General features: G+C 41.0%; 1 protein-coding gene across 15 annotated transcripts in view; it reads right to left on the minus strand.

Moving 5' to 3' along the window:
• The window catches only part of mapta (microtubule-associated protein tau a), a 38,798-nt gene extending 30,651 nt beyond the window's left edge, over nt 1–8,147 (minus strand). For all 15 annotated transcript variants that reach the window (XM_039616437.1, XM_039616433.1, XM_039616436.1 and 12 more), the window contains exon 1: nt 8,059–8,147. The gene's annotated coding sequence lies outside the window, so the exon portion shown is untranslated. The remainder of the gene's footprint in view (nt 1–8,058) is intronic.
• Nucleotides 8,148–15,274: the final 7,127 nt, after the last annotated feature.

The raw sequence follows: 15,274 nt of genomic DNA on the forward strand, positions 1-15,274 counted from the left end.
TACTGTGAGTTCGTCAAAGCCTGATAGATATTGTCTGTAAAGGTTCTCAGTCATCCAGGTCATCGTAGTGACTTGTGAATAGTGAGTATTTCCAGGAGAAGTGAGGCAAAATAAAGTGTGGCACTCACTTCTATAGAGGAATAATATCTATCAGGTCTAAGGAGCTTGGAAAGAAAAGCATCTGGACTTCTTTAAGTTTCTTGAAGACGTTTCACCTCTCAATCGAGAAGCTTCTTCAATTCTAAGAGCAATTGGTGGAGTCACAGATATTAAACCCTATGGGAGTGTCCCCCAGGAGAGTCATGGACCCCCGATTGATCCTCTGTCTAATCACACGAGCCAAGGTGTGAAAACGGGTGTGGGTCACAGTTTACTGAGGTCACATCCTTGGCCATTTGACCTCAGTAAATCACATGATAGGGTGGGGCTAGGTTTCACACAGGGTTCACCCACACCAGTTTTCACACCTTGGCTCATGTGATTAGACAGAGGATCAATCGGGGGTCCATGACCCTCTTGGGGACACTCCCATAGGGCTTAAAATCTGGGACTCTCCACATTTGCTCTTAGAACTGAAGAAGCTTGGGCTTTCTTTAAGTTATTAAAAACTCGGCCATGTGGAGCTGAGCTACCCAGATAAGTCATTTATACACCCAAGACGTAGCTGTTATGTTCATTACCGAATAACTAGGATAAACCCTGTTGTAGGACAAAAACAGGAGAGATGGATCAACAAAAAGAGTCACTAATGTGTGTGGTTTATACAGAGTGTGCTCAGTGCTTACAGTTTAACACTGAAGGGCTACTTAAACTGTTGTAGCTCACTGCTGGGAGAGAGAAAAGGTGGATGTCAGCTGGAGCCATCCAAAGGCCCAATCCAAAGAGGGCAAACTCTAATGGGCCAATCACAGGACTCCACCTGTCTCAGCATTAAACACAGACCCACACACTGTCTGGAGAAGCGCACCTTACTTTGTCATGTCCACATTAGCCAAGCTGTTGCCATTTCACTCAACTGTACAGTAGATAAGCTGGTTTCTCAGCTACAGCTACTTTGAGTAGTCAAATTGAGTAGAAGAGCGCCAGTCTGTTTATTTTTACTTGATAACAACAACTACATGGATTAAAAACAGTTTTATTCTGACAAAAAAACTCATTAACATAGGAGGAGGTCCTAATACATTATGTAAGTGTGTATCCCATAGGAGGTCTAATGAATAGTGCACTCTCCCGGTCCTCACACACAGTTCCCCAACAAAACCCTTCATTGTAGCGTTACACATGACAGAATCCAAACAACAAGGAGAAGGCAGCACTCGTGCCAGCGAAGACAATCCCTCTGAGAGGTCGTTCACTCTGCATCCGGGAGCTCAGACGGTTGGAGAGCAAACAAACTCGAGTCTGATAAGGAGCAGATCCTTCAGCCGATAATCATGTGTACACCAGCACTGTACATTAGTGTGAATCATATCCTCTGCCTGAGACAGTAAATGTAAGGCCAAAATAAAGAACCTATAGCTCAAACACATAACAGATTCACCACATCTAATTTTAAAAATAGAGGCGATCTGAAACCCGTTATCAGAAATGCTCGAGCGGAAGCAGTCCTGCAAACTCTCCTTTCCAAGAGCATTTCACTGAATTCAGTCCTCTGCAAACTTTACACCAGACACTTTGGACAGGACCAGCACCTCCTTAATGATTTGAACTGGGACAAAAACACACATACACATTTCACCTGCTGCAGAAAGGGAACATGACAGCAGTCTTTGTCGCAGCTTCATGAGGGGGAAAAGCCTCAGAGGGCTGCTGATGCAGCTTGTTCCTCTCAGGGGCGTGTGAAAATGTGATCTTGGCACAGACCGTGCCTCTGCAAGGAGCTCGGTCAACAGGGATGTTGACACAGCTCCAAGAGCTCTGAGCACTCAGTGAGACAAGCAGTCTGAAATTAGGTGTGTGTGTGTGTGTTTCTGCTGTTTCCCCTAGTGGGACAATAAAGATAAGTTTGAATCCCTGCAGAATTCCTGATATGTTACTCATAAAGATTAACCATAAATTGTATATAAAGATGCAGCCGCACTTTGGCCACTGTCATGTTGGCTTTTAGGGCCCAGAAGGGACCATATTTAAACGTGAATGGAGTGCTAAGTCATCAGCTAACAGTAGAAACAGGTATCTGTTAAGTACTTCCAACGAACCAAACAATAAAACTGAAGAATTTCATTAATCAAAAGTGAAGCACAAACTGCTTAGATGAGCTGCGCCATGTATTATTTCCCATTAAACAGTAGCACCAACAGCTTAAACACAGTTGAGTGGTGAGGACACCTGTCAATCAAAGAAACCACGCCCATAACTCCAGAATCCAGAGAGACGAGTTATAAAAAGGTTACCCTGTCAGCTGTTATATCTGTAACAGGCTGCAAACATCTTTATTTCTGATATAAAGTTGGCTACTAGAAGAACTGCAAACCTGCAAGTCATAATGATGGCACGAGGGTTAAGTGGACTCAGATTTGACTTTACAAACAGTTTGTGCACCTTTATAATCTGAACATGCAGAATTACAAATATGCAGCGATCTGGGGACCCTGAGCCTTCATTCTAAGCTTGAATACTGAAAAGTATCAAATTGCATTATTCTTAAAGCCAGGCCCAAAAAACATAAAAATATAAAAGGTTTTAGCGGCTAATTATCCTTTATTGACAAATAATATTAAGGGTTTCTGTCTGTATAAGTAGATGAGTGCCAGCACAGGTCCTTAGCTGCCCGTTACAGCTCATCTCTGATTCTTGAGTCTCTGAGCTGTGCCTCTTAACTGTGTTTGTTTTCTGGAGCATTTTAGTGGACTTATCAGAAGTCTTTGCTCCAGTTTTAATGACTTTCTTGTCTTTTTGTATGTTACTTAGCACTAATTAACACTATCTCTTTCAGTATGATGCACAGATACAGTTTTTGAGCAGTGTTTGCTGACCAAACTTATATTAGCACTCTATCTTCTTGTCCAAATATGGTCTTCATAACAGAACTTCACAAACCAGGTCACCTCAAAGTGGCCATTTCCAGCTTTTATATACAGTCTAAGGCTTATTTTGGAACCATAATAAGACAAATCCAGTTCAGTCCTCAGCATTTTTACAGATTAATGAAGTTTTATCCACAGATTGATCGAGTCATGGTCTCAGCTGCTATGTACTGCAGAAGAAACCTGGGCAGATTTTCTGTGTTCAGTGTGCAAAAAACAAAGATATTTCATTTACACTGACATAAAAGGAAAGAAAAGCAGCAACTTCACATCTGAGAAGCTGAAACCAGATTATATTTAACATTTATACTCGACAAATCCCAACAACTCTCGACCAATCTAATGTTATTGACCAATTCATTGAGTGTGTGACAGTTTTAGAGGTAAAATGGCTCACACTGAGAAACAAAGGCATTCGTCTGATGCCGTGTACGGGCCTGCCGGCTCACCAGCCCTGCGTGTAGCTCAGCTGAGAGACGAGGATGCTGCTCTCATGCTTGATTGCCTCTGTATCTCTGACCTACTTTGCTCACCACTCGCTCTCTCTCTGCGCTCTGGCCCAGCCTCCAGCAGCCAGCACACTCTGACTCTACCTTCCTAATGTGGGCCCGGCCCTGCAGCGGAGGGGCTGAAGGTGGAGCCCGTTTCCATTTTCCCCTCCATCTAAGCGCTGGAGGGGAAACATCTTGCAGGGCCGGTCTGCACACGGCACCACCCCGCCGTCCCGCATCTCCAAGCAGCTAATGTTTGCAATATTTCACCTTCAGGATTTCAGCCACGCCCTGCTCTGCTATCTTCACACGCATCCTCCTTTCAGTTCACATCCAAATAATTGGCACATAATCAATGCCAGACTTGTACTTCTAGGTTCCAGAGAAGTAAAAGACAAACCGCGACATTTCTGAGGCCACAATGTTGCAGTATGGAATTCAAGATATGAGGAATTCTTCTCATGTTTTCATGGTGCAGACTGTTAAATAATCAGGCACTCCAGCTGCTGCTGTATGTTCACAATGAACACACACACACACACACGCAGGTCTCCCAATGCAATGAGCCAGTCCTCAATCAGCATGGTGCCAATTAAGTGTGCACAAGAATGCAGCTGAAATCCTGCTGTGGCATTTCTTCTTCTATTTAATGAGGCAACGCATCCAGAAAAAGGCCTGTTCTGTGAAACATTACACCTCTGTGAGGTTTATCTTGTCCTTCATGTGTTCAGTAAACTAGAATGAATGCACACTTAAAGTGATATCAAAAAGATATCTTGTAAATCAAGAGTATCTAAATGTGGGAAACAACTTTCAAACTCTCTTGATGACGTGCTAAAACTTCTTGCAATGTTCAAATCATTTAAAACAGGGAAAGAGCAGCACATGGACATTTTTGAGGAGTTTGAGCCTTTTTAAAACTAATAAAGTAACTTAAAAGAATATTTCCTTAAATCAGTAGCTCAGCTGCCTGTTTGAGCTCTGAAGCCAAATACAGTAAATCTGAGTAACTTTTAGAAAAGCTCCACTCTGGAGACTTAATTGCTGTGGTGCTGTTTATTCTGCCAGCCTAAGCTCTGCAGGCGGGTCCGTCCAAACTGAAGCCGGCCGGCTGGATGCGGTTGCCTTTGGACTCGAGCCGGCGGGGGCCAACAGGCTGTCAGTCTTTGCTAAATGGAGCACTTCGGTGCGGATTCATTTCATAATGCCCGACGCTTGAGGCCATGATGGAGTCAGCAGTCACATTAAGGAGAGTGACTGATTTATTTCAAAAGAGCTGCACTGCTCACATCAGCCTGCATCTTTAACTACATTACACACGTCTGCGTTTTCAGTTCTTTAGGTTTTCTTTCAGCTTCTTCGTCAGTTCTTTTGGATTTGCTCCGTTTGTACAGCATACACATCTGCATACCTGGTGAGTGTCGTGTGTAGAAGGAAAAGGCTTTAAAAGTACAAAGTGCCATCATAAAGCTCTTGACTCAAACCACATTTAGCCAATCTCCCCTCCGGGATCTTCTCCTTATGCACTGCTGCTGCTGTTTTAGGTGGACATCCAATTCTGACTTGACAGTTCAGGCTTGATGTTTTCTAGCCAAGTGACAGTGAAGTGATGACCGTGTCTAATGCTTGGGACTGTAATAATCCTGCACGACCCCATTCTTTGTTTAAATGATGAGACTGCTCCTAGTTACACTCCTGACCTGATGCATCGCTTTCAGGCTTGGATGCTGTTTGGTCTCATCGATGATTCCCAAAAAGGAGGTTGGGTCAGTTTGAGATCTTTGGCTTTTTAACCACACCTTTTTTACTTATAACTGCTAATAGAGCAATACAAAATACATCGTAACAAGTAAAAATACAGTCAAAATCAGAATGTAAAGGATCGCAGAATAAATCTCAGGGGTGGTCAGATGAGTGATGAGCGAGTGCTGCTGAACAAATCTGCATACATTTCCCTGTCTTATGAAGCCTCGGATGATTTTACTTCTTTGTGCCTCAAACAGCTACTTAAATGAAAACATCTGAGTGGTCTGGAGCGGAAATGTCTCTTTGGTGAAAACAAGAAACCACAACTATGGTGAGACACAGGAGAATGGCTGGGCAAGCTGGTCTTTTTTGTGGAAAAATGTCAGAGTAATACATGTTCCAGAGTAAAAGGCTTGACATGTCCCTTAAAAGTGTAGTGGAGAAAGTAAAACTCAGGTTTTCAATGGAAATATAGATAAATAACCTGTGTTCTAACCTTTAAGAGGTACCTGCATTATGAGGTGGAGCTAATGAGTTTGAAAAAAGCATTTCTTTACCAGAGAAGAAAGAAGCTACAAAGATGCATTATGGGAGCGTGTGGGTTTGACTCCTGCTAGCGACTAAAAGTAGGGATGTCTCAACTTCTGCTATGTTGATTTTGATGCTCACACTTTGTGTGCTGTGCTCCAGAAACCCAAAATACAGCCAGTGTACATGCGTCAGTATGTAAAAATAACTTTCCCAAAAATATATCATGTAGAATTATCAAGCTTACAATCACATATCTCAAAGCTAAAATCTAGACCCAACATATTTCTGGTCCCTGACATATCAGGTGGCAACTTAACTGATATCAAACATTATTTCATCTACATGTATAAAAGCAATCGTACCAAATATGCTGCACAGTGATTTTTCAAATATAACAACACTCATGGGTACTGACAATGACTTTTAAGTTAGGCTGTAATGGAAATATGAAACTTTCCCATTTTTACTGACAGTTTTCAACAACTCTGCACTGTCGTCTGGCTTGTCTGCACTTGAAATTGTGCTTCATATTGCCAGCATTCAATTAATTATGCATACAGTGAGAAGTGGACCTGGGACCCCTGGCTGGAGATGTGTGCACTCAGTTGCCAGCTTTGTTCTGCTGGTAATCCAGCTTCAGTGATAACCCACAGTCCCGCAGGCAACTAGACAGGTTTATATGCCCAAATCGAAAGCAGAGAATCGGCTATAGTCTAAAGGTTTTAGAGGATAGATGCCTCAAGGCTGATCTGAACATGTCCAGCAGTGTTTTTTGGGGGGAGGAGCCCCTCTCAGACCTCCCTGTGCACATACTAGCGTGTCTCTCCAGTCGTGCCCAAGTGCTGCAGAAACTTGCAGAAGGATGTCTGAGTTTATCAAAAAACCAAAATGGCACTGAGATGTGTTTCATTGCTTTCAGTGGATCAGTTGGAATGGCTCCCAGCTGCGGTTACAGACTACAACATGCCCGCTCCTCTTCACTGTAATTGTTACAGAAATCGATGCAATGAGTGAGAACCAGTGAGGGTGGGAGAGAGGTGTGTCCGAGGAAGGAGACGAGAGATTCTCACTCCAACATCCCTCCACCAAACCGAAAGGGGGAAAAAAAATCACATATTGTTTTCATGTGGCGGGCATAAAGGGTTCGCGTTAAAAGGCTTTCATGCACCTACTGTGGGTCAGATCGCGTCCACTGACCCTGGGAGGATTACCCAAGAGCCCATATGTGTCAGATAAGCAGCCTGGTTCACTGCACTGGCCGTGTGACAGCACACGGAGACATGGGCGCTCTCCTCTGTTGATAATATGAAAAAAAAGGAGAAAAAAAATGGGCTTGGCATTTGCGCACAAGCGCTGCTTCATCCCGATTTCCAACACTATCCGCTCTCGAAACAATACAGAGACGCACGGAAATCAATTAAATACACCAGGGGCGTCTCTTTTCTTTTTCTTTTTCTTTTTTGCATGTATTTACATATCAGAATCTCACATATTAAAATCAAAGGAGCTGGTTTGTGAGGCAGCTAGTCTGGAAAGCATTTAGGCCTCAGATGCAAGAAAGAAGCGAAAGATCCAGAATAACGGGAGGGGAGGGGGGTGCATACAGCCATAAATTCACACTCAAAGCCGACACAAAGAACAAAAGTGTTATTAAATTACAGTAAATCTTAGATAAATAACACCGCTTTGTTGCCCCCCTGGGATTCTTTAATAATGAGATTATAAATACTCTGGAGGATTAGTCTCGTTACTGCGCGCCAGCACCAGAGTGGCTGTAACGAAAGCAGGACCTGCTCCGGAGGATGATGGAGACATTTTTTTCCTCTTGAGGAGGAAGAAAAACACTGAATGTATCGTGTTTGTAGGGAGGTGACTGCACCTCCAGGGCTGGTGCGATGATGGCTGCAACAAAAACACGTTTCTGTTTATTGTAGATCGACGGAGGAGCAGATCGCGCACAATGAAAAGCGTGAGCCCCGAAAACACGCAAAATGAAGCTGCTGCAGGGGAATCTGCGCTGTCATGAGATATAAGGGGAACAAATACGCCTCGTGTTCAAGTGCATGATATTTCTATACGTAAAACGCGCACAGGCCCAACCTCTCCCACCTCCTGCAAATAAAATAGCAAGTGACAGGACGAATGCCGATGCAGAATTACGACGCGGGGTTTGAGCCGCACGTCGCTCGCTCTCCTGATGTTTCGGTGTGATTGCACCCACACCGGATCGGTTAAATAAAACAAATATGTCTGGGTTTTCTTACCTGAGTGCAGACAGCGGTCTCGTCTCTTCAGCAGCGGTCGCTCACCGGGCGCGCACGGCTTCTCGTCGCAGTGCAGGCGCAGGCCGGAGCGGGGCGCTGTGGAGCGGCGATGACTGCATGTCCTGAAATGCAACCTGTCTGCGCGCAGCAGCCTCCAGCCCATCTGCTTTCATCTAGGGTGTAAACAAAGAGGTGCAAAGACGGATATTTTGCTCTCAGTTCTTCTGTTTATGCAAAAGCAGCCGTGCACAGTTATATAGAAAGCTTTCCACATCACACAAGCTTTAAGTCTTATTCCTTATTTATTTACTATCTACAAACACAAATAAGGACATTTCAAAAGGAATTTGAAGGTTTTAATATGTCAAACTACCCTATTTGGCAAATAATAACTAACTGCACAAAAATCATAGGATCCTTTTTTTCACTCTTTGTCAATTCGACTGTCAAATAGTTGCCTCAAGGTGATTTATATTTTAAGGTAAAGATCGTACAATAATACAGAAAAACTCCAACAATCAAAAAACTCCCTTCAAGCACTTGGCAACAGTGGGAAGGGAAAAAAAAACCCTTTTAACAGGAAGAAACCTCATGGAGAACCAGGCTCGTGGAAGGGCATTTGGCAGTTGTGCGTCCACGTGTGACCATTTCCAGGCCAATAACATCTACACAGAATCCAGTCACCACTGAGGACATCATTTGATCTTTTGCAGCCTCATAGAAAGAAGGTCCTGAGTTTGAATCTACCAGCTGGGGTCTTTCTGTCTTTCTTCCTCCCACAGTCCAAAGACAAGAATTGGTGGTTCTAAACTCACCCTGTTAATGTGAGCTTAAATAAACGACCTCCTCTGTCTTAGCCGTGACAGATGGGAAGACCCAGTGGATATGACCCCAAACTGGATACGCAGTTAAAACAATTGTGGATATTTTCAAGACAATTACAGAAAAAACAAGAATTTTACACACCATCAGACATACAGACATACTTACTGTTGTTAAATCAGAGCAAATAGTCACAGGAGGTTCAACATCTGTTAAAAAGGCTGAAACCAGAAAAACAGAAGCTGCTACACAAATCTCTCTTTAAAGCCTGAACTATTAAATTTTAAAAAGCCATTTCATTGAACCATCTGACAAATGTGTTTAAAAAAATAATTACATTACATTTCATATTTGCTACATCTGGGATAAAAAAAAATGCTTAAAAATGTATTGTGCAATTTATTCTGATTTTTTCAGGGGGAAAAAAACCACACAGATTATGTTGAAGTCTCAAAAACTCCAAAAACTTCATGTATCAAATATAGTACACTAAAGGGATATGGGCAAAATGCTTGGCTGTCCACATACTTCTGGACATATGTTATGACATATGATATATGTTATATTAGTACTATACTATATTATTAGTATATTTGTCGAAATATCAAATATATGGAGTCACTCTGTAACATTAAACATTATTATTTTCCATGTCATCACACGACAACATACTTTTGTTCATATAAGATCAAATGTGCGTGGATCATTGTTTTCTTTGTAACCCTATGTACAGTTTTCAGTAAAGTCTCCCTTTGTTATTCTGTTGATCTGTTATTGTTACATTATATAGTTGTTTTTAAATTAGGATTTATGCATTTGTGTATTTTATGTGTATAAAAAGGTCTTTGATCATTTTATCAACATAGATCAGTTTTATGTGAATTGATTAGGTCCTTTAAGAAGCAGCAGGCTGATATAAGGACTGTGGGTCATGGGGACAGGTCAAATTAGAACTTGAACTTGTTTTAAATGGCTTAAAGTTAATTAAATTACCCTCTGCCAATCAGGCTCAGACAGTCATTAGTCTTTACAGTCACTATATCTAGCTTTGTTGTAGATGTTTTGCCAATATTATTTTAGGGAGTGAGCACATATACGTTAGTTAAGTCAAATATTTCTAAAAGTCTTTCCCTTTCACTGCTTTTTATTTTGCTTACATATTTCAAAGTCAATTAAGTTCTGAAAAATCAATAATTTTCTGTGAGTTGTAAACATAAAAAATATATAGTTACAATAAATTATTCATGTGATACTCTTTAAATAAGTTTTCTCCATTAATTTTTAGCACTTTTTATCTCAGCCTCCTAATAAAAGATGAGATGCAGGAGTGGCGAGATCTTCAGTAACACATCAGTGACTGAGAACTTGTATTAAAGCTACACCACTCAGTCCAGAACAACTTGCTGCTGGTATCTTACACAAAGCAAACAGGCTCCTGATAGCACTGCTGCACTTAACTCCATTATCATTCTCTGGATTTTCATTTTCATTGGAAGTTGCAGTAGAGCTTCAGCATGCAGTTCATAACTGGATATATCTGGATAAAACAGTGGTCAGAGTAAATTAAGGAAAACACTCGACAGAATGGCGCAGCAATAAGGACACATTTCCAGGTTTGAATATGTTATTGATTGTAAATATAATAAAGTTTTAATAAAGGTATAAAGGTATAATTTTACCATTCTACAAAAGGAAAGTTATAAATTGCTTTATTTTGTTTTTATCCATGTATGAGAGGGGCTTCCAGACTGGACAGTAGCTACAGTAACAGATGAATGCGGTGGGCTCACAAAGGTCGAGTGTTGGCACATAAAGCAGCTGAGACCTGCCAGACTAAACAGTGCACCCTTGTGTCACTCCTCTTTCACTGCCCTCCCTGTGGCCCCTCGGTATCACACACTGAGTGCCAACTTTTACACTGAGTCGAGAAACCAGCAGTGGAATTATTGATGTTCGGATTCATTTGGGAATGCTGGGGCCGTGATGTGTTGGCAAGACAAGTACTTTCTTTCTTTTTCCTCTCCGCCTCTCTGTTTTGCCTTCCTGGAATTGTGCCCAGTGCGACAGCTGGCACTGGCTGTGTGGGTTAAGATGATTTGGTTATTATCCTGTGGTAGGAGTTCTCTGTGAGCCAGGTGCTGCCACGAGACCCTTTAAAGCCTCATGTGGGCACCGGCCTGAAGGAGCTGCTTCACAGGCTGAGGGACTTTCCCTTTTCTTTCCAAGCATTTCAAATAAATACAGTTCAAATAAAGAAATAGTGTAAGACAAATATTTGAAGTTACAGATTTTTATCTCAGATAAAACATTTGTGATTTTAATATTAAGCTACAGGGGATTACCTTTACTGACTGGCCGTATAATCATTCTTTCCATACTTTAAAAAACATGACACTAACTTCAGGCTTCAGGTATTCAGACTAAAGCTTATAACTTTCTCCATTACTCTGAAATAAAAAATAAAAAAAATAAAGAGTAAGATTTCTCCTTTTGCATCAACTTACTAGCAACAATCATCAGTAAGCTAGCAGCTCTTAGTAACTAGCATCCCTGGAGTATTTACAAGCGTTCCTATGTAAGGGATTCATTATCCTCAGCTGGGAACCAGCATTAATTAGTTAATGTGATAACAAGTTAATATAGTAATTTCTAGCATTCGCATTAACTAGCATACCCAGCCTAAAAACTTGCCTTCCTAGGCTAGCAACTAGCATTCCTAAGATAGCTACTATTAACAACCAACCTACACTACCGACTAGAATTTCTAGGCCAGCAACTAGCATGTTTAAGCTAGTAACTATTATTACCTCGCATCCTTATAATACTCACTAGCATTCCTAGAATGATAAATAGGATCCCTAAGTTGGTGACTATTATTAACTAGCATCCTGCACTAGTAACTAGCATTGCTAGGTTACAACCTAGCATCACTAAGTTATCATCCCTTAAGCTCCCAATTAACACTCTTAGGCAAATGAGTCACAATCTTAAACTAAAAGCTAGCATTAATTAATAGCGCCAGGCCTATATTTCTAAGCGAATATCTCTAAGTTAGAAACTACCATGAACTAGCAGAACTAAGCTAAGCTACCCATAGGGTTTTCAACTTTTTAACTACACTCTGCTGTACCAGAAGCGCAGTGCCACCCAGTTTTTTATGCTACATAGACCAAACATCACCTTATTTTTACAAATCACGTATTACTCTTCACATCTAATGTGCATGATGGGCCATCACTGACTGTTGTGACTGGAAAGAAACAATAATCTGATACAAGTGCAGTCAAATCAGATTTAAATGGCATTGCAGGTAATGGTCAATATATACAGGACATCTGAGGTAGAATAAGGGACGAACCAATTTTGCTCATTATACAGGATGTCCCAGCTAAAACGGGACAGTTGGCAACCCTACCTACACAACAATGGTCAAAGAGAAGTTCTTTTTAATTAAGAAATATTTCCATAATAAATTAAGATAATTCCAAGAAACCTATCACAGATATATTCTATACAGAAAATGCACAATTTCCAATTTTTTTTCTTCTGAAACACTTTGATTTACATCCATTTCATAAGCTGCTTATCCGCCAATCATAAGGTATAGATTTTTGTCAGCAGGCAAAACTTAAAAAGGAAGTAAAAGCACGTTTTTACACATCTATTCTGTGGATAAAAGTAATGTGGAAAGAACTATGAATTTGATTCTGTAAAAATAGTAGTGTTATACAGTTTCTTGCATATTACGCTAATTTCTTTATGTTTCAGTTCTGGGACTCCACAGTAGCTTTGCATGACCTTTTGTATATTTATCTTATACGATCCATTTTTGTAGTCTTTTAGTTCATCATCCTTCTTAAACTAGACCTTTCAGCTCTTGTCTCTTTAAGATCTCCCTTTCTTTAAAGTCCTCTGTTTTATGATTAGTAAACTACTGGAAGCTTGCTGAGGGGCAGCACTGAGTGTTTTTGAACTGTGCTGATCATTCACAGAAGTAAACAGACCTTTGTGAAGCCTGAACATTTGGTCCACATATGTTCATTTTCATATATGAAACAAAAAATAAGAAAAAAGGTAAAAATCCACATGACAAGTAGAACTGAAAACAGAAAAAAATTGTTTATTTGTTTTTCAGGTAGCAATTACATTTTAAAATAAAAGAAAGACAATGATTAAGAAAAATAACACTGTGCTTGGTGCTTTGCCTAAATATTGAACATGACATATGTGGTCCTTAAATCAACTATAGCTGCAGCCACTATTTTCACCTCACTGTCCTCACTTTCTATACATGAAGTGAACACATGTTCTAAGTGATAATATTTACCACATTATTTGTAACTGACATATTTACTGGCTTATGTTTTGGTATCACAATTGAATTTTGTCAAAGTTCCTCCATATTTGTTTATGTTTAGACTCTTGCAGGAAAACATTTTGTACCTTAGGTAATCACGTCCTTGACCACAGCAGTCACAGCAGACGCCAACAGAGGCTGTGGTCTGCTTTTCAAAGCAGAGAAAAAATAATGGAACAACATTGGATGGCTGAAATATTTCAGCACTGACTGAGTCAGTGCATTTAGACCAGAGTTTACCCTTCAAAGAGTGCTTGGGTTGTCCTCAGGACTGACTGGAAATATCTTAGATCCATGAAGACCATCTGCCTCCATCACTCTGAGGGAAAAATGTTGTGTAACCCAAATCAGACCCACAAGCTGTGATAATTCCTTTAGATTACTTTCCAGTAACTTCCATTACCCATTCAGTGAGCCACGTAATCCACTACAACTCACTAGAAGGCGTTATAGCTGCATGGAGAGAAATTTGTCTCAACACTCAAAAGTGTTTCACATGCATACAATATGATCCAAAAGCGTAAACTAAGATTTAGAAACGTGTACAGTGACTTGTGCGTCATTTTTGAGGACTCACAAATGCATGGTCCACTCCACACACAAACACAAAGCAGTCTGCCCACACATAAAACTATTTAACAAATGCATATATCCGAACCCAAAACACGGGTGTAAATAGCATTTGTGAATCCTCAAACGTGACACACAAATCACCGCGCACATTTCTAAATCGAAGTATATGAAATTCCAAGTTGGATGTAACACCTATGTGTCAGAATCTATATGTGAGTGATCTATTTAATCTTGTTTTAGCTGTCAAACTGTACTAAAATTGTAGATCTTCATTTTTTTAAGTTTAATTCCTTCTTCATCAAGCTGGCTGAAGGAGAACTATTGGGCTTGGTTAGCCTGCATGACTCCAGATGCAGCTGAGAGGTACTGTCAGGTCACGCGGAACATGGCTTGGGCAGTGGATGAAGCACAAACTCAGGTATGGGAGGAGTTCGGTGAGGTAATGGAAAAAGACTTTCAGACCGCCTCAAAGCAATTCTGGTAACTGTCTGGCGACTCAGGAGGGGAAAGTGGTGCTCTACTCACACTGACTTACTGACTAACTGAGGATATAGTCAAGTGGTGGTAGGAATACTTGAAGGACTTCCTTAATCCTACTGACACGTCTTCTACCAGAGTAAGCAGAGTCTGGGGATGAGGCTGACAACTCGCCCATCATTGGAGGCGAGCTCACCAAGGCAGTTGAACAACTCCTTGGTGGCAGAGCCTCTGGGTTGGATGAGGTTTGCTCTGAGTTTGTGAAGGCTCTGAGTCACCATGTGCTCTGGCAGGTCATGTGGAGTGGAGAGTTGTGGACCCAAATGCAGATAAATCAAATGTGGAAACGAAACTGGATATTAACGAAAAGCAAATCGTTTAATAAGGCTGGTGAAACAGTACAAAACAAAGGGGCAAAGGTGAAACAACATGGGACTAAACAATAACCTTAACTGGGAAAACTAACATAACGCAAATGAACATGAAAACCCGGACACGAGGAACTTGGAATGGGCAAAACTGAAACATGGCAAAACACTAAAATACACATGAGGAAGATGAGGGAAAAGGAAACACACGGGAACACAGCTGGGAAGAATGAACATAATGACAAGACTGGAGGAAGCAAACTGAACACACTGAATATGGAACATGTCACGTCTGGCGTGGCAGACATGTGGAGTAGGAGAATAGGACCCAAGATGCAACTTTTGATGTGAGTGAGCTTTATTTTATAAAGTGGGTGAAAACAAACAGAAACGGCAAAAGAGAGGATGAAAACTAAGCAAAACCTAAACTGGGAAAAACTAACAAAACAAACCTGAAACCAAAAACAGAGATACAGGGAGACACGGAGGGAGATTACGCAAACGAACCAGCAACGCACACAAGAAAACACAGCTGGGGGAAATCAGAGCTGACGAGACTGAGGGAGGTAAAACAGAATACAATAACCTGAGACACTGACCTTCAAAATAAAACAGGAAC

This window comes from Oreochromis aureus, linkage group 8 (assembly GCF_013358895.1).
Source record: "Oreochromis aureus strain Israel breed Guangdong linkage group 8, ZZ_aureus, whole genome shotgun sequence".
NCBI classification, from domain to species: Eukaryota; Metazoa; Chordata; class Actinopteri; order Cichliformes; family Cichlidae; genus Oreochromis; species Oreochromis aureus.